Raw genomic sequence first — 20,427 nt, forward strand, 5'->3', positions numbered from 1 at the left:
AGGATGAACAGAGGTGATAACACAGGCTCTCTATTTTAGAAAGATCACTAGGCAGGTATGTGCAAGATGAGCTAAGGACAGACTAGTGTGGCGAAGGGACTGGAGTCAGGGGAACCGATCCAGAGACTGCTAAAATTGTCTGGGTGGAGTAGGTGAGGGTCTTCTGGTCATCACTTCTCTTGGAGTGTCCAGTACCTCTGATAATCTCATTACTCCAACGTGTAGGGAATGGCCCACTTTACCCCCCCACAAGCACCTGCTTTTGTAATTGATGCTACAGAGGGGGCAATGCTTAACTGAAAAGAGTGATTGAATGGTGAATTTTTGGCTTGTTATACAGTTATTTCAAAGAGCTTTTAACACGTTGAGAGCCCACCACATACCTTAACTTGCCTATTCCTGGGCTGATGTCTTCCTATTTGACTTCATCCAAGTTCAACAGGCTTTGGGCTCAGATCTGGACCTGCCCTTTATCCTCCTGAACAGATCCATGGCTGGTTTTACACCCAAAGTCCTAGAGCAGTGAGGAAAGGGTCTGGCAACAGTTTTTCTCTCCCAGGCTGAAATAAAAGACTCTCTGGCTGGCGCTTTCAGCTCTCAATTTCTCCAGCCACCCTCTCCAGCAGAGTCCCAGTCTCCATTAATACTATTACTTGGGATGACATTTCCTCTGACTGTCGTTGTCTCTTTTTTTTCCTCCTCCTTAATTCTCTAATTTGTCCTAATATGCCCATTGCCTGCGTATCAAGTCATCCGTGAAGCCGCCCCATTTCCAGGTTCCTTCCTCCCCATCAGCCGAGTCTCCGTCTCCCACAGAAATTAGAGGGAGGCGGCTGCAAGCCCGCAAGGGCAGGAAATAGAATTAGGGGACGTATTAATTGGGACATCAAGTCGGATTTCGTTCCAGGCACTTCCTTCCGTTAACCACTTTGAAGCTTCCCCTCCGTGGCTCTGTTTCTCATTAGATGGGGCTCTTAATGGTGAGCGGTGTTTACGCATGGTGCAAATATGTCATGTCTTAGCCTTCAGACTGGCAGGCTCAGCTGATTGGTGAGGGCAAGAGAAGGAAAAGGCCAGCCAAGGGGGTCAGGACAGTCAAGGGTGGAAGTGTTGCTAAGAAAAGGTGACTTTTTTGTGATGCTAAAAAAAGAGGTGTGTTTTAGGCTGAAAAGAGAGATTCCACCAACGTGCCACTTCTTTAAACTTTCCCTTATGTGCACTTTCCAAGTCTGCAAGTTTGTCGGCAAAGCAAATCCCTTTCTGTGCCTTTTCTCTTACAATTGCACTTTTCCCAGGCAGCCATGGATTTTCTGGCTGCTAGGCATCAGGATGCTTTTGCCAACACCTAGGAAGCTGGTTGAAATGAAAGCATCTGACTTGACCCAGTGAAAGATGCCAGGACCTTGCCCTTCTGTGACTTCCCAGCTCTCAGTTTTGACGACATCTCCAACTAGGGACACTCACAGCCCCCTTTGCCCCCAAAGGGCTCCACCCAATCCATCCACCCCACTCTTTGAGGTCCTCTCTCTTCAAAGGTGTGGTTGGCTTGAGCCTTTGTGGAATCCCCACTCAGAGGTGTTTTTGCCAACACTAATTCAAGGCTGTGAGAAGAACTTATTTGTGGAAGGGTATTTGTTTTTCCACCAAGGGAGCCAAAACCACCAGCCTCCCTTGCAGAGGGGGAGAAGAGAGAAGAAGCATTTGTTTCTCATGATTCCCAGTGGTAGCCCTACAAAACAAAACACTTCCGGGAGACTCCATCCAGGTTGTACTGAGACTCAAGTGTGGGTGTATTTTGCCCTGATCCCCAGGAACAGGAGCCCCAGAAAGGAAACTCTTGATGCACTGAAGGCTGAGGTCAGGCCCTTCTGCTCCCCCAGCAGTTCAAACAGCCAAGACAAATACCACAGCCCTGCCCTGGACACTCTTCAGTCCTCCTGAGCTACCAGAAGCCAAGATAAAGCAACTGAAACCCATGCTAAATGCAGGGAAGACAAACCTCAGCACTGAATGGAAACCAAATCAAACAAGTCCCTACCAACCGCTTAAAGTGACGAGGACAGAGGTGTTTCGTTCTTGTCTTCCCTTTCATCTCGCTTTCTTTTTCATTTTTAAGTCTCAAAGAATAAAGAAGTAGAAAAGGAACTGTCCCCTGTAGCGGTGAGAGCTGTTCCATGCTTAAATAAAGGCCATGAGGTCCAAATCATCTCATCTCTGGGCATGTGTGTTAAGACCACTTTGGCTGTAATGACATAAATCAATTTGTGCTAACTTGAGGGAGAATGTTGGGGGAAATTATGAGGATTCAGGGTTATATCCAGGAACTAGAAGAATCTTAGGAATCCAGGGATTTCTCTTTCTCCATCTATCTCCTCTAGGTCTGTGTGTGTGTGTGTGTGTGTGTGTGTGTGTGTGTGTGTGTGTGTGTGTTTCTTCTTTTCCATCATGGAAGACCATCTTTTCCTCTTAATCTCCTTGATGAGGGAGAGACAGCTCCCCATAGGAAACATGAGCATATTACAGTAAATACAAAACAGACAGAATCAGCCTCAGCTCTTCCTGAGGAAGATATTTTGACTTGCCCCCTTGGGCTCAAAGCCATTCCTGGTTCAGGCCATCCCAGACAGAAGGGATGAGTCATTTTGGACAAAGGTGAGTAGGGTGAAATCACCCCTATGAATCATGGGAAGATAATCCAGCACCTCATTGTCCACAAGAAGACACCCTACAATTGTTTCACACATTCAAACTCTGTCATTTCACATTATTTTATCCTGGGGCAATCATTCCATTTATTTATGTGTTGATCATGTTATGTAGTCATCAGTATTTGTAAAGTATCAACTATGGGTCTATTGTCATTTGTCCTTTTCTTTTTATCTATATTTTCCAATTTTTTTCAGTAGCAGTTTATTCAATCAATATACCTATCATAGGCTTGGGGTTACTAGGACAGCAAGAAACACTGGTCAATAAATACTGCCTTCGAACTTTCCTCTAGCAAAGCAATTCTAACCATTGCACTAAAAGGAAATTTACTTTCTTGGGCCATCCTCAAACTGGAACTTTGTTTTATACTCCCTCAGTCCAAAATGACTTGACCAGATAACAAAGAAACATTTAGCCTCTTTCTCGTGTTGTCTCCTGAAAACTCAACTGGAAGGTTCCTGTGCTCTAACAAGACAGGCTTGGCAGTGTGGCTCTCAGAATCCCTTTCCACTCTGGAGTTGAAGAATGTTAAGTCAAGTCTATTCATCAGACTAATGACAAAACCATTAGCCAAGAAGACAGACACTTCTCAGCGGATACGAGAGTCTCACAGCAACTAGTAAGCATGATCCCCGTGGAAATGAATTAGGGGCGGAAATAGAATAAATTCATAACCTCTTCTTGTGGGAGGAGGCAATGGATGTGATGCCTTCACCCCTTTGTTTCTTAAACATCTCAAGGATCTGCCATGTAAAACACTCAGTGCAATGACTAATATCTAACAGGTGGTCCTCAAATATTAGTTACTCGGAAACCCTGATGTGTTTCTACCCTGACAGACCAAAAACAGACTGGCTTATGCAGAAAGACAGACAGACATCTTTTTCTTCTGTCAACAAGATGGGTCAACAGGACAGAACTTGAAAGTTATGATTGACCTGAAGTCTGCAGGCAAACACCCAGCCAGCTGACACTTGCCAGCATCTATGGTACATCAGCTACCATGCTAAACATGCTCTGTTAAAACTGAAGGACCACAGAATAGGACTCAGCCATTTATATCTGCTTTTAGAGCCCATAAATACACCTTACAATAAAATGTCTAAAGGAAGCCAACAGAGGCGTAAAATCCATCCCTAAACTATGCACATGAAAAGGGAAAAAAGTCCATGGAACGATGGGATTTTCATCTGCACTGTAGGAAAAACGACTTCCTCTCTTCCTCTGTGTAGGGCTTATTTTTTTTCCATAAACCTAAAGTCATGGCCAAGTGACCGCTAGATGCAGCCAACATGGCAGCAGATGTGGTGGTTGCTGTTCATTTGAGGAACTTTTCACTTTTAACTCTTACTTGGCTTTTCTGTTCCATCACCACCACCTTACTCTCCTCCTGAGGACTCAGTAAACAAACAAGAAAGGTATGATAACAACCTGGAGACCTTTAAGAAGGAAGCTACTGAAAGCCAGCAGGGCAATAACAAAGGAAGAAGGACTGTAGAAGCTATAGTTGGTTGCATATTTATTAGAAACCTTAATCACAAAAGCAATTTTTTGCTTAATATCTAACTTCACTCAGCATAAGATCAAAGTGGGTAGGAACTATATTTGCCTCATTTATTGGTGTGTTCTCAGAGTTCAAATGAGCAGGGAATAGATGTCCAATAACTATCTGTTGAATGAATGGGTCTCCCCCATTTTTCCAGTGACAAAACAAATTGATGTCTCTTGCTGATAGGTATTAATAGCCCATATTATCAGGAAATTGAGGCTCAGAGAAGTCAGATAACTTTCCAGAGGAAGAGAGCTAAGAAGGAAAATGCAAGACCTTACATCTGGATGTTGCTCTATTTGCAGGAACTAGGACATCAGCTGCCACATAAAAAGGACCCACTAAATAATTTTTAGTAAATTATTTAATATAAGTATGGAGCTGGAATTCAAGTCTTGGATTGTTCCACTGCACCATGTTACCCTCTCCCCACACCTTGGGTACCACTTCTCTATTAATGCTCCCTTATATTTGTCTTCTGGGAAAAAAAAAAAAAAACACATAAAATGCAAAGGTCTTTGCACCACTGAAGCAGCTAAAGAGGCTGAGTGCTCAGGCTCTGGGATCAGATAGACATGGGTTCGAGTAGAAACTCCACAACCAAGGCTCCTTGGACATGCTGTGGTTAACATCTCTAAATCTTAATGTTTAAGCCTTATACTTCTAAGAGGGAGTTTTATTATGATTTCACTGAGTTAGGCAGGATAGGTGGGCAGTGTAAGGCTGTCTTTTGAGACTCATTAAGTCCCAATAAAAGAGATAGGTTCAGAGTGCTGGCAAGCACTCTCTAGAAAAGGAAAATAGAAATTTTGATTTGCAAAAAGAACTAGAGGAGTAGGGATGGAACTCAGGGATGTCCCAGGATTTCCCACCCCCTTGTAGCCATGTCAGTGGTCAAAGTTAAGAGAAAACAATGGCAATTTGTACACAGCAAGACACCAAGACAAATAAAGTTCCTGGAGTTCCTGTTGTGGTTCAGCAGGTTAAGAGTTCTCTACTAGTATCCATGAGGATGGCAGGCTCAATCCCTGGCCTTACTCAATGGGTTAAAGATCCAGCGTTGTTTCGGCTGTGGCAGAGGCCAGCAGCTGCAGCCCTGATTTGACCCCTTGCCTGGGAACTTCTATATCCTGCAGATGCAGCCCGAAAAAAGAAGGAAGGAAGGAAGGAAGGAGCGAGGGAAGAAGAGGGAAAGAGAGAGGGAAGGAAGGAAAGAGAGAGAGAGAAAGAAAGGAAGGAAGGAAGAAATAAAGGAAATAAATTTCCTGAGAAATAAAAGTTTGGGTCATCTCATGCTGCAAACAACATCAACCAGGGCATATGGAGCTTGGGTGTAGGTAGTAAATATTAACCACAACCTTATGAGCAGTTATAGAAACTAATTACATGTTGGTTTTGTGTGTGTATGTCAGATATATACTTATATATTTTTAAACCATTGCTTCTCTTTCTTTCCCCTTTCACCACCCTCTGATATATGGCAGTGGTTAAAGTTACTATTTCATAGGTGGCAAGATGTCAAAATAGAGTCCAAAAAGTCTAGAAGACAATTAAACCTGATCCAGGAAACACACACTGCTGGCTCCCTGTATTCACTGAGAAGATATGGATGATTTCCCTTCAGGGAGAAGTTAAATTTGTCTCTGTTTGTACAGGAAGGTATGGATGCTTAGATGGAGCACATGTAAAAGTGTGCACATGGAAAAAACTCAAATTGGGTCAGTAAAGGGATGGACTACATTGGTCACGCAATGTTCTTGACTGCCTGGCATCCATTGAGTCAGTCCATCTGAGTCAGGGTTCCTAGAAGCAGAACTGTGATGAAGGATTCTCATGCAAATTATGTATTAAGGGCGTGTTCTCACGGCATATCTTTCATTGACTTAGGTCTTCTTTGATTTCTTTAATCAGTATGTTGTAATTTTCAACATACAGAACCAGGAGAGATTTTGTAAGATTTGTAATTATTTCATTTGCTATTGTAAATGGTATTTTTAAAAATTTGTAAATGATATTTTTAAAAATTTGATTTTCTAATTATTCACTAACAGCATGTAGAAATAGTTGATTTTTGTATGTAAACTTAATAAATTGCTGAACTCAAAAAAAAAGGGGGGTGTGTGTTCTCAACCTGTCAGGGAGTGAAGGAAGCAAGACAGGGAAGGGGAGAAACAGATAAGATGTGGTTTCAAATGCAATGTAGGTTCAACCTGATCCCATGGGGAACTCTGGTGTGCAAATTACACTACAGAGTCAAATATTAGCAGTGGGCCATGCTGGGGTGGAGGAATGGGGAAAACCATCACTCCCAGGCACCATAAGAGTGCCTCCAACAGTCGAGTGGGTAGGACACTGTTATTGTAAACTATTATTGCATCACAACTTATTCCAAAACTCAGCTGCTTAAAGCAAGAATAAAAATTTTACCTCATGAACTTTGTGGGTCAAGAATTTGAAAGGGGCTAGGATGGGTGGTTCTGGCCTAGAGTCTCTTGTAAAGCTGTGGGTTTGACTGGCTGAGAGTGTGGTCTCACCTGAAGGCTAGATGGGGGCTAGAGGATCTGCCTTCAAAGTGGATCACTTGCAAGGATGATGCTGATGGTTGGCAAGAAGCCTTAGTTTCTCCCCCCGCAAGAGTCCTTTCCACATACTGTTTCAGGACCTTCAGGACCTGACAGCTACTTCCCCTGGAGAAAGCAAGCCAGGAAACCAAGGAAGACACATAATACCTTTTCTGAACTAACTCGGAAGCCAGGCACAATTCCCTCCAGTATAATCTATCGATCACGCAGGTCTGATTTAATATGGGAAGGGACTACACAAGCCTGTGAATACCAGGAGGTAGAGATCACAATCCCTGGACAAGCCTGGCTATCACAGGCATCAACAGTGTCTGCTCCACATCCGAAGTTTATCTAGAGGGATTATCTCTGCTTTGTTGTGCATGCTTGGTCAGGTAATTCCTTTTGCTACAGAAGTACAGAGATGTAGCCAGCAGTCATGTGACCTCAGTTCAGCCAGTTGGATGTCATCTCCCAAGACTTTGCATCCTTATTGTATTAATATGCTAAGGATACCATAACCAAATTCCATGGACTGGGTGGCTTAAACAACAGATATTTATTTCTCACAGTTCTGGAGTCTAAGATCAAGGTGCCCAAAGAGTTGGTTTCTCTCTCCTTGGCATGCAGATGGCTGCCTTCTCACTGGGTCCTCATGTGGCATTTTTTCTGTGTGTGTGCACATCTCTGGTGTCTCTCTGTGTCCAAGTTCACTCTTCGTATAAGGGCACCAGTAAGATTGGATCAGAGGCCACCCTAGTGACCTCATCTTGATTTAATTACCTCTTAAAAAGCCCTATCTCCAAATACAATCACATTCTGAGGTACTGAGGGTTAAGGCTTCAACATATGAATTTTGGAGGACACACTCAGTTCATTAACACTTCGTGAATGTTGCAGGAGAAAGAGCAGTTCCAGGTCCTTGACTACAGCAGAAACATGCTGACCTTAATCTTCCTGCCATGATGCTGTAGCCAAGGTCCCCACTCTCCCTCCTCCAAAGACTCCACGATTCATTCCCACTTTCTAAACCTGCTTTGCAAAACCTCCTGCCAATTCTGCAAGATCCAGACTGTGCATCTAATAAATTAAGTTTTGCTTCAGCCAGTCCGAGTTGGCTTATGTTTCTTAACAGTCATGTCCCCAGACCAATACATAGCTTTGTTTCCAGATTTTCTGGAATGACTATATGTTTCTTTTATGCTTGGGAGGGGGCAGGGTGTGGAGAAAAGTCATTTTTAAAATATGAAAAGACTCCAGCTAAATTAAAAATCTTCCTAAGCATGTCTTTCTTCTCGCCTGAATAACATATTTCTCACCTCATTCAGACACAGACATACACAAATCCACTAAGTTAAAAAGAAGGGGGAAGGTGTAAGACCTGTGGGTTTTTTGGCAGTGAGTCAAATTACCATTCAGTCCGTTGATTGTTACCTGACACTAGGCTTTTCTGAACATTGGCAGAACACGGCTCATACCAATAGCTGAAGATAGAATATCAGATCTCAGAGACATGAGACCAGTCTCTCAGCCCAGTGTCTACCTTCCTCGTAGAGATGCTCTTCAGACTAAAGCCAGAAGAAACTCGATCAAAAGAAGCTACAGGGAGTTCCCGTCGTGGCGCAGTGGTTAACGAATCCAATTGGGAACCATGAGGTTGCGGGTTCGGTCCCTGCCCTTGCTCAGTGGGTTAACGATCCGGCGTTGTCGTGAGCTGTGGTGTAGGTTGCAGACGCGGCTCGGATCCCGCGTTGCTGTGGCTCTGGCGTAGGCCGGTGGCTACAGCTCCGATTGGACCCCTAGCTTGGGAACCTCCATATGCCGCGGGAGCGGCCCAAGAAATAGCAAAAAGACAAGGAAAAAAAAAAAAAAGAAGCTACAGTCTGTGCCTGGCTGAGGTCTGAGTGATGGAGGATGAAACTTAGTGAGGTGGTCCAATCTGCATAGTTATTATAAGAAAATCCAACTCAGGGTTCCCGTCGTGGCTCAGTGGTTAACAAACCCGACTAGTATCCATGAGGATGCTGGTTCGATCCCTGGCCTCACTCAGTGGATTAAGGATCCGGCATTGCCATGAGCTGTGGTGTAGGTCACAGACACAGCTCAGATCTGGCATTGCTGTGGCTCTGGCAAAAGCTGGCAGCTGCAGCTCTGATTCGACCCCTAGCCTAGGAACTTCCATATGCTGTGGGTGCAGCTCTAAAAAGACAAGACAAAAAAAAAGATAAAAAATCCAATTCTATGCTGTGGAACAAGGAGAACAGGGAAAGGAACCAGGAGAGAAAGAGCTAAAATAGCAAGAGCTGTTGAGCATGTGCCCCAAGGTAAGTAGGAGATGGGAGGGTAAATCTGGTCCTCCTTCAGCCAGTCACTGCTCTCCTGGTGCTTAAACATCCCTCCTGCTGAAGGTCATTCTGGGCCTTCCATATCTTTATCTTTTCATACAACATGCCCCTTAAACACAGACAGTTCCTTCTTCTAGTTCTCAGTATAGAAAGAGATCTTCACGGGGAGAACCAAAGCTAGATCTGACAGGCTTATGGAGAGAGCAGACGTTGGTCTCTAATAAGGCAACATCCTAAGAGACGCTCAAGGATGTCCCTTGACTATGCACATGTCACTTTAAACCATCACCCTGCATGAAGTTAATCCCCACGGAAGAAGCTGCTCTTCCAAATGCTGTGGTGGTGATGGTTTTGTTGTGGCTTTCTGATCTGCCCTCTAACTTTTAACCTGACTTTGCCAGCCCTGCAGAGACCACAGACCAAAGGAAGCCAGAATGAGCACTGGGTCTCCCCTGCCTGAGCTGCAGCCCCACCTGTCTCTCCCCTGGAGGGCTCTTCTCCCCTTTTCTTTTGCAAGCTCACCTTGGAACCCAAGAGTCAGGCGATCTTGAACCTGATAAGGAGAGCCATTCTTCCCTGCTGGAAACACAGGCCATGAACTTTAAACACAGATGGAAGGAAAGAGAGATGATAAAGTTCCGTTTAAAGAAAAAGAGGGAGCTTTCAAAGGAGGGAGAGAGAGGGGAGTATAAAAATATCCCAGGGCAACTGAAAATTATCATCCAAACATATGAAAATGTTCCAGATAGTTTAGTGATAAGCAGGAAATGGCTGGAAAAAACCAACAGTCATAGAAGGAGAAAATTGCAGTTAGAAGGGGGGATTGAATGGAGCTAAGTGTCTGTGTCATAAAGTTTATTATTTTATTAGTTTTAATAGTTGAGTAGATAAGCTAATAGCAATAGGATTTACTTTAAAGATCAACACTGTAGACTCCGCTGTTTATTATTTGATAGTAATGTGTCTCCAGTGAGGGGAATATTAAATCTCATAAAAAGCCATTCCCGCAGTCAACCCAGGCCCTTTCTCAGCCGCACGCACATGGATTTTCCCCTATTAGTTCACATCTCTGGCAGGGGTTTTGTTTGGATAATATCTCTAAGGATATTGCTCCTTGGGAATCTGTGAGAGCCTTTTCAGCTTCCAGTTTGGGTCCTTTGACCAAAGCATGAAACTTGATGTTCAATTTTCTCAGAATTCTTTTTTAATTTTTAAACTTTTCATTTTTATATAATTTTTAAAGCTTACTTTCCATTTACAATGATTACAAAATATTGTCTATATTCTCCATGGTGTACAAGGTATTCCTGAGCCTGTCTTGCACCCAATTGTTTGTATCTTCCCCTCCCCTACCCCTCTATGGCCCTTCTCCCACCCCACTGGCAACCACTAGCTCATTCTCTATATCTTCTGCTTCTTTTTGGTTATATTCACTAGTTTTTTGTATTTTTTTAGATTCCACATATAAGTGAATATACAGTATTTGTATATTCCACATAGACACTATTTGTATATTCCACATAGACACTATTTGTCTTTCTGTTTGACATGTTTCACTTAGCATAATGCCCTCCAGGTCCATCCACGTTGCTGCAAATGGCAAAATTTCATTTTTTCTTACAGCTGAGCAGTATTGTATTGTATATATGCACCACATCTTTATCTATTCAGCTGTTGATGGACCCATAGGTTGTTTCCATGTCTTGATTATTATAAATAATACTGTTACGAATATTTCAGAATTCTTTCAGCAAGAAGTAACTGACTCATCTGGATTTGAAAGATATATGTATATATTACTTTGTTCTTTCTAGGGCTGTATCTGTGGCATATTGAAGTTCCTGGGCTAGGAGTCAAATAAGAGCTACAGTTGAGGCCTATGCTATAGCCACATCAACACTGGCTATAAGCCACATCCATGACCTATGCCGTAGCTTCCAGCAATGCCAGATCCTTAACCCACTGATGGAGGCCAGGGATAGAACCTGCATCCTCATGGACACTCTGTCAAGTCCCCCTGAGCCATAACAAGAACTCTGGATTTGGAATATATTGTTTAATGTTGATGAGGGACTGAGGATAATAGTAGATGAAACACCCACAGCTCTGCAAATCATTATGAGAAATAAAGAAACAGCACATTTACTTAATACAGTGCCTGGTAAATTCTGATAAATGCCAGTGATATAAGGAAATGATAAATGCAGCAGATGACTGAGTTCTGGAGTCAGGCCGCTGGGTTACAAATCCTGGCTCTGATCATCATGTAGTTTCAAAGTACTTCCCCACAAGATATGTACTAATGGCAAAGAGAAAAATAAGCACCACCTTCACTGAATGATCAAAGCTAACCTCACCAATCACAAGACATGTGCCTCCTGGTATGATGCACTGAGAAGCACATGTCACTTCTAGGGAGTCCTGTCCAAGGTACACCACAAAGATCTAAAGGGACATATCTAAATGCTTAAATGTTCTACAAAATCACTGGCCTGTACTCTTTAAAATTGTCAACAGCATGACAAAGAGAAAGACAGAGGAACTCAAGAGGCAACAGAATGCACTGAGTGATTCGATTTTTTTTCCCTCTTTCTCTTCCCTTTTTTTAAATTTCACTTTTTTGCCTCTTTCTCTCTCTCCCCTGCCCTCTTCTTCTTTTTTATCATTTTGCTATAAAGGACATTATTGGGACAATCTGTCAATTGGCAAAATATTAAAACAAAGTCTACAGACTACAGAGTAATACTGTATCTGTATCAATATCAATTTCCTTATTTTAATAGCTGTACTGTGACTATATAAAAAAATTCCTTGTTTTTAGGAAATAAACATGAAACTAGAATTTTTAAAAGGCATTATTTCTGCAACTGAATCTCAATTTTTTTTGAAGTAGAAAGGAGACTAAAGTTAATGTGATAAAGTGTTAACATTTGGGGCACTGGGTAAAGAGTCTACAGGGATTTTTTTGAAACTTCTGTGCAAGTCTGAACTTATGTTAAAATAAAAACTTGAAGAAAAAAATCTCTATATAACTTGACTTTTCGGGACTGCAGTTTCCTCACCTCAAAATGGGAATTTTATTACCAGACTCTAGGACATTTTCTTTCAGGTGATAAGACCAAAGTAATAAAATATTAAATCCTTAAACTTTTTTATTGAGAGAGGAGATGGGTTACAGAATCAGGACTAGGACAGAAGTCTGGAGCATCAACTATACATATTTCTCAGACATAAGATTTTTACATGATTTTACATTTGGCCATGGCTCTAACAAGCTGTGTCCAGTCAGATCGAATAGAGGATCCTTCTTGAAACTGTGCTTCCCTTTCAAGGTCGCTGTGGGAATTAAATAAGTTCATTTATGGAGAGGGCTGATTGCAGTGCCCAGCGTGTAGCAGGGTGTTAAGCCGCGGTGGCAGATATCGGCTGCCATGATTGTTGCTTTCATTAATAAATGAAAGCATCATGCTAGCTTTTCTTCTTCTTCTCCTTCTCCCCCCTCCCACCCCCTCCACAGCCACAGCAACACCGGATCCTTAATCTACAGATCGAGGCCAGGGATTTAACCCACACAGAGACTACGTTGGGTCCTTAACCCTCTGAGCCTTTTTTTTTTTTTTAAACTTTTATTTATTTATTTATTTATTTATTTATTTTTCTATTTGGGCTGCCTTCATGGCATGCAGTGACAATGCCGTGGCTTAACCCAGTGCACCACAAGGGAACTCCAGCATCATGTTAATTTGATTCACAATTCTTAGAGGGTAGGAAACTTTCACTGTGCTTCATCACTGTGTGCTTTGCTCTTGCCTAGTGGTCAAGGGGATGTTCTTCCCAGAAAAAGTCATGTTGCTCAGTGAGTGGCATTCTTACCAGGCTGCCAGTCAAATGATTACCGCCCACCAGCCTCATCAAAGTCTCAGCAAGGTGGCTGCTGAAGCCCAAACTAGAACTCAAGGCACGTTTTTGAAACCCACACACCTGGTCGAGGGTTCATGGTGAGCAAATCCAAGCCAAAGTGACCAGGGAAGGTAAACCGGTATGAAATTAACAAGGTCATGATCTAGCTCTTCCCAACCAGAGCTCTGCAATTTGTTACCTTTTAGAAGAATTCCCTGCGGATTTCTTCCTGCCTCTTCCTCACCAGCTCTCCTGATCTCCTGCTGCGACACACACACCCTGGCTGCCTAGGCTCTGAAAATCATTCACTTGCTAAAGTGATCTGAACCTTGATTTCTCTAGCCCCTATGTTTCCAAAAATCCTCTAAGAAAAGCCCCTCCTCATTAAAGGGTGGCAGTCATTTCCAGCCCACTCTGAGGGAGCTTGCAATAAATTGGTCTTGAGCCATAAGTATCTATAACATCCAAGGGGCAAGACAAAGACTGGTCTAGAAGGCTGAGCCTCTTCTTGAGAATCAGGACTTTTGCAGACCCAAGAATACAACATCACTCAGAAAGCACCTAAGGAAACGCATCAAAACACATACGCAAAGGGGCTCTCAACCCAGAATGTATGGTGGAAGTCCATCACACTCACCACAGTCCTACACTTGTGCAATCCCCTCTGCGTGGAACCTATTTCATCACCTTCTTCACCTGGCTAACCACCCATCCTCTTCTTCAGGTAGAACTATGTCTTGTAAATCCCCAACCTCAATTCCCTCCCACTGCTAGTTACTCCCACACTCTGTACCTCCCATTATAATGAACTGTAATTGCTCATGTAACAAATTGACTACGGCTCTAAAAGCCATAGCTAATGTTTACCAAGCCATATTCTTTGCATATATCCACTCTTTCAATCTCTCAATGACCCTCTGAAGTCAGTGCTGTTATAATTATTGCACTTTAAGGATGAGGATGTTGAGGACAAAGAAGGTGAAGTAACTTGCACAAAGTCGCATAGAGAGAAGGCAACTAAACCCAGAGCAAGGCTGGGCTAACCTGTTATAATTTTACATGAACATCCGCTGTATTCTCTAAGTTAACCTATCCCTCAGAAAGGTGCCTACCCTCAGAATCTGGAAGAAGACAATGCTGGGAGAACATTGGCTAGGAGACACAGCAAAGAATTACAATGTGCAGTGAGCATCTGTACTCTTTACTGGATATCTCCATTTTTAGTTTCTCATTTTCTGGGCACTTGTCAATTGGGTGGGGCCATGTGACCACTTCTGGCCAATGGGCTATGAGCAGAAGTTCCATGTTTCAGGTCCAGGCCATAAACTATTTAATAGCCAAAGTGGGAACTTTCAGAATTCTCTTGCTCTCTGACATGAAAACTAAGCTTGTTGGAGACGATAGCTACTCTATCAGCTGGGGTCTCTGAGTGATTCCAGCAAGCAGAACCCTCCTGAGATCCATGATAGACAAGTAGTGTTTAAGTATCAAATAAGACTGATGTTTTAGACCACTGTTTTTTTTTTTCCTGATCAGCATGCTCTAGTATGCATCCTGTCCAACACATGATGGAAGCAAAACAATATAATTAAATGATAGATGCTTTTAATTATATTAAAGTTAATATAATTATGCTGATATTATAGTTCAAGTCTCTGAACCCAAGCTTTCCTATCTTTGTCAAGAAGGGATATAGTAAGTTATAAAGAAGAGTTAAACACTAGAACCAAACTCACTTGAGCTATTAGAATGATTAAATGAGTGTTAAAAAAATTTCTCACTTGGGATTCAACTTTATTTAACATTAAGTACAACCTAAATCGTATGATGGTTAAAATCCCACATATAGGGGTGTCTTTTTGCCCATGTCCACAGCATGCAGAAATTCCCAAGCCAGGGATCAAAACCTGAGCCACAGCAGTGACAACTCCAGATCTTTAACCCACTATGCCACCAGGAAAGTTCAAACCACAACCATAGGATTGATTACAGTCAGGATAACCCTCCATCCAATATCTTATCACTCATGAAGTGAGGATAATTTGGGATGTGGACAGAAGCTGCAGGAACAAATTATATTCCTTCCAAGTCCCTTTCAATGCTTTCTCCCTCTTTTCCAAAAGTTCCTTCGATGCATTCCAGAAAACCGTAATTGTAAACTCAGATGAAATTTTCTCTTCCAAGAATACAAAGGTAATTACGAATGAGAGCATTCTATGGTGCCATAACAGATTAAAACGCTCCCCTTCATGAGCCTAAGCATTTCCCTCATGGCTGGTGGCTACCTGAATATGCTTGAGTTGTGGGTCTGTGGTGTTTTATAGCCTAAGGTAGCATCCCTTAAAGGAGGATACTTGACCATCCAAGTCAAAATCACCTGGGAGGTTTGTAAACTATGTAGATTCTCTGACTTATTGAAACAGAGCCTTCTGGGTTTGGGGGACAGGGAGAGGTCATTCATGTCATATTCCTTGGGGGTTCTGGCACAATCAAAGGTTGAAAAGTTCTACTTTAAACTAAGTTTATAAGAAAACATGGAGCTAGCTTCTGGATATTTGCAGAAAAGCCCAAGTCCAGCCCACCTTGAGGATATTGTTAAGATTCCTATGTTGGCCCACTGGTTTCCAAGAAAAGCCAAGGTATCCAGGTGAACAGGAAGGTGGCCACACACATGTAAACCCTTCCCCCACAGGGTCCCATCTCAGTTCCTGCAGAAGACTGCACAGATCTGTCAATTATCACACAACTTTCCCCCATGTACTGGTATTGGTCCAGGAGTGGACAGCAAGCTCAAGTAGAGAGAAGAAAAATGGTTTATAGTCCATGCCTAGAATAAGTTTCAAGGTTTTGCATTCTCCTCTTCCAGACGGAAAAATGAAGCAAATAGACTCTCTTACTATTGGCAACCTTGTTGTGACCAAGAGGAGAGAAATACTGAGAATGAGGAAGAAGGAGGAGGGCAGGGGAGAGGGAGGAATCTTGCAGAGCAGAAGACAGAAATCACCTAGATTTCTGATCACATCACTGATCACACTGGAGCCGGAGCCTGTCCTTCCTTTGATCTTCCAGGTATGAAAGATAATAATTTCTTTCCTTAAAGATAAACAGTGTGTTAGGTCTATCTGACTCAGGGTTTTTCTGTTATTTGCTTCCCAGAGCATTCTTTCTGATATTTACTGACATTGTCACCAACTAAATCATTATTAAAGACTAGGGTAGCATTTGGTTTTCTCTATGTGTCCTCATTCAGTACATAGGACTGTTCAATTCTGGGAAACTGATACCATGCTGGAAGCTGTATTGTGAAGGAAAGAAAAGTAGAACTCAGAACTGGTCTTCATCCCAGCTCTGGCACTGATACCATTGTGTGTTACTTAAGATGACCTCCGAGGTCTGTTTTTCACAATTATAGAATGAAGGGGTGAATTAAGTGCCCTCTCTCTACTCCAAGGGTCTTAAATGGGGACTACAACTGATAGTCCATGGCCGCCAACCTTTTTTTTTTTTTTTTTTTTTTGCCACACCTATGGCATATGGAATCTTCCGGGCCAGGGATCAAACTCACACCTCAGCAGTGACCTGAGCCGCTGTGGAGAGAACACCAGATGCTTAACCTGCTGCACCAAAGTGGGAATTTCTAGATGACAATCTTTTTGAAAGTAGATTTCTCATGAAAATCTAGGGGGTTAGATTCTATTGACAGATCAGAACATCTGTCAACAATGGACCCATATTTCCACATGAAAAAGGGATAGGCAGCTACTCTAATTGAAGCATGTCCCCCAACTCCCCTCAACTCCCCATTGCCTCCCAGTACTGAGACTGAGTGTCAGCTGCCTTTCATCATCTTACACTCAGCTCCTTGTTACATTTCCTGCCCAGCCTGGGTGAACATGGGCTTGGCAACCCCAGACCTAAGATGAGAGTCTAACATTTCTGGAATCCAAATTCTCTGGAGCTTTTTCAAATAGACAATTCTTGTCTTCACATCACATTGTCATCCAGAAAGTAGGACCCTAGCAGCCTTGAGAAACCATCTGGAAATATTACCCCCAACTCTGTTCACCCATGGTCTTTTTTGAGGGTCAGCTTGTTTCTGGGTTGTGTTTTCTGTTTCTTCTTTGGACACTTCTGTTTCTTTCTTGCTTTGAGCTCTGTGTTCCAGCTCACGGGTGGTCAGTTCCTTGGGCTAGATGAAGCAGGATTTTCCGTAATCGCCACCTCTCCTGAGCCAGTTTGGAGTTTGGGGTTTGCATTTGAGTCATTAAGTTATTCACTGCTGGGGAGTTGGCACTTTAAAAGCTTGCAGAATAAACAAACACGTCTGCCTCTCAAGCACAGATTGCAACAAATGTTCTGACTCCAAATACTGGCCACATATATTTTTGCTTAACAACAACAGTCTTAAATAATCAATGTATTCTCTTTAGTTATCTGAAGCTGTAATTCATAGTAACTGAACTGAAACAACCTGGTCTTGAGTTTAGGTGATTTGGTTGAAAATATCTGATGGCCTTCCTGAAGACTTTATAGCATTTATTACTGGACAGTAGTACAGTATCTGCATTTCTTATCTAAACTTGGGAAAAGCCCTTTCAGTATTAGCCCCAGCTTTCCCTTCTGGACAAGGAGTGGGTAAACTAAATTAATGATTTAAAAAGTGTGTTTTATAGCCCTTCAGAAGTGCTCAGTGGATGCTTGAAGAAGTGGTGGGGAAACCTGATAAGGCCCAGGACTACCTTTTTCAAACACTACAGCTTTGCTGTGCTCTGTTTGAAATATTATGATAATTTATTAGGAAGGAAATATGTTGTTTAATGAGGAAGAAAAGTAGGAAGGGAAGGGAAGGGAAGAGGGGGAAGGGAAGGGAAGAGGAGGGAGGGAGGGAGGGAGGGAGGAAGGAAGGAAGGAAGGAAGAAAGGAAAGGAGGACCAGATGCCTAAGATATGAAGATATGGAGATAAGTTTTTTCTTGGAAATATAAAAAAAAAAAACCAATTTTACCTCTTTCAGTGAAAGCATCTTCGATCTATCCCAAAGCAGAGTCAGCATGACATGGTGATGAAGAGCATGGATCCTAAAACCAGGCTTCCTGGGTTCAAAGCCCAGCTCTTCCACTTAATATACATGTAAGTTTGGGCAAATTAAGCAGCATCTCTGTAGCCCAGTTGCCTTCCCTTAAATGCATGGTAACAACAATTGTATATTCTAATGATGAATGAATAAGTTAGTTCATGTATGAAATTTAGCACAGTACCTGGCATGCAGGGTGCCATCTTGGGCAAGCATATATGGGCCCTTTCTGGTCAGGTCTGATTTCATCAACCACAGTTTTCAATTTATGTATTTATTAGACCAAATGTTATTAAAATCTGGTCTGCTCTAGGTGCTATGAAACCTACTCAGAATGTCTGAACATAAACAAGCATGGCCCCTGTTCTTAAGACCTCACAATCTGGGAGAAACAAGAAATATTTTAGGACCTGCTACTGTCTGGATGGAACACAATGAGATCAGGAAGGAAAAAAGGGAGTCAACCAATGTTTTGATACCAGCTGCTAGCCCTGCAATAGATATTCTATATGCATCTTTGCAACAGTCCTGTGAAGTTGAGATTATTATATTATCTCTACTTTACAACTGAGAAAATGGAGCTCATAAGGCTAGAGTTTATTCTCTTAGCAAGCAGGAGAGCTAGGATTCAAATCTAAGTCTTGCTGAGACCTGAAACTGTGCTGATGAACTTTGTCCAGAAGGACACTAACGCCTAAATGGCTATTGTCTGCCAATATCTATTCTCCCATTCTTCTTAAGAATCCCTGATGCTTAGCTTGGCACATGGATACTGAGAATAAAGACTACATTACCCAGCTTCCCTTGCAGTTGGGCCTGTCACATGACTCCAGTCTGACCAATGGTTATACCTTTATGGAAGGGTCATGCCTCTTCTCCTTGTTCTTTCTTCTGCCTAGAATACAAAGGTGGTAATGTGTCATCTTAGACTATGTGATTAAAGGCAATATCCTAGAACTGGCAGAGCAACAGAATAGGAGGAGGCTGGGAATCTGCATGGCCTTAAAGAGTGAAAACCGCCCTGCTGTAAGAGAGAAATAAATGTCTGTCTTGTTTAAGGCCAATAAAAGAGCTGGATTTAGTGTCCTAATAATACCAAGTTAGATTTGCATTTTTTTTTCTCTTTAGGTACATTGTAGATTCAAGGAATTAGGGCTTCAAGTGTATCTTAGAGACATCCAAGAAGAGAGCTTTGGGAACTGTATGGTTGGCATTAGCCAGTCCAGATTCTACAGAATTTCAATTATCCAAGAGCAAGAAACAGATCACCATGAGGAGCACTCCTTTCAAGTTCTAAAACCACTTTGCCAACTCAGTGAAGTTTTGTAAGGCTTTTGTAGCTGCGCCACAGTGAGTCTAGGGCACAAAGAACAGATAGTAAGAGACCCCTCTGCCACCATCAAGTAATAGATATACATAACGCCATTACTGCTCCCCACCCATGTCCAATCAATTGTCCTTTAACAAAATCTTATTAATACAATCATAATTATTGATGTCAATGCGAGACACAGCTTTGCGTATCCTGTGCCATTTTATACATTCATATAAGTAGCTGTTTGACTCCCCCTTTTACAACTGGTGAACCTGAGGCTCAGGGAGGTTAATTCCCTTTCTAAAGGTCACAGAGTTAGAAGCAAAACTGGGAATCCAAATTGTTCTGCCAGGGCCCTGCCTCCCTTATAAAGGAATATAACCCAGGAAGATCTAAGGAGACCATTTCCACTGCCTCTGACTGCTTTCAGGAAAGATGCAACCAGCCTGGGGTTGTTGATAGTTGGATCTCTGCTAAAGCAGCCCTTTATCCCCAACTCCCAGCCTCCTGGATCTTTCAGAAAGAGAATGTATTTTTCACTTTTGGAATCCTTGGGTGTGTTGTTGAGAATGGCCCAAGGATTCTCTCCTGGATTTTTTTTTTTTTTTTCCTTCTTAGGACCCCACCTGCTGCATTGGGAAGTTCCCAGGCTAAGGGTCAAATCAGAGCTGTAGCTGCTGGCCTAGACCACAGCCACAGCAATTCAGGATTTGAAACACTTCTGCAACCTACACCACAGTTCATGGCAATGCCAGATCCTTAACCCACTGAGCAAGGCCAGGGATTGAACCTGCATCCTCATGGATACTAGTTGGATTCCTAATCCACTGAGCCACAGCAGGAACTCCTCTCTCATGTCTTAAAGCCAGGCAAGTCAAATTTAAATTCTTTATCTTCCCGGTCTCTGACATTGGTGGACCAAACCCAGTTAACTGGGCTTGGTCCCAGGCTCTGCTCCTTTTGTTCTCAAATGTG

General features: G+C 42.5%; 1 long non-coding RNA gene across 7 annotated transcripts in view; it reads right to left on the minus strand.

Moving 5' to 3' along the window:
* LOC110256790 (uncharacterized) overlaps positions 1–20,427 on the minus strand; it is a 396,755-nt gene that overhangs the window by 218,998 nt on the left and 157,330 nt on the right. Inside the window, exon 5 of one of the 7 annotated variants that reach the window (XR_014826193.1) lies at positions 18,932–19,032. The exons of the other annotated variants lie outside the window; for them this stretch is intronic. This is a non-coding gene — a long non-coding RNA (uncharacterized LOC110256790). Of the gene's footprint in view, positions 1–18,931; positions 19,033–20,427 lie in introns of those variants that run through there. 7 annotated transcript variants of the gene reach the window in all.

Source organism: Sus scrofa, chromosome 14 (genome assembly GCF_054392235.1).
Source record: "Sus scrofa isolate SSC_HxYL_T2T_F1_AM1 chromosome 14, Sscrofa_HxYL_maternal_Yorkshire_Landrace_v2.0, whole genome shotgun sequence".
Taxonomy (NCBI): Eukaryota; Metazoa; Chordata; class Mammalia; order Artiodactyla; family Suidae; genus Sus; species Sus scrofa.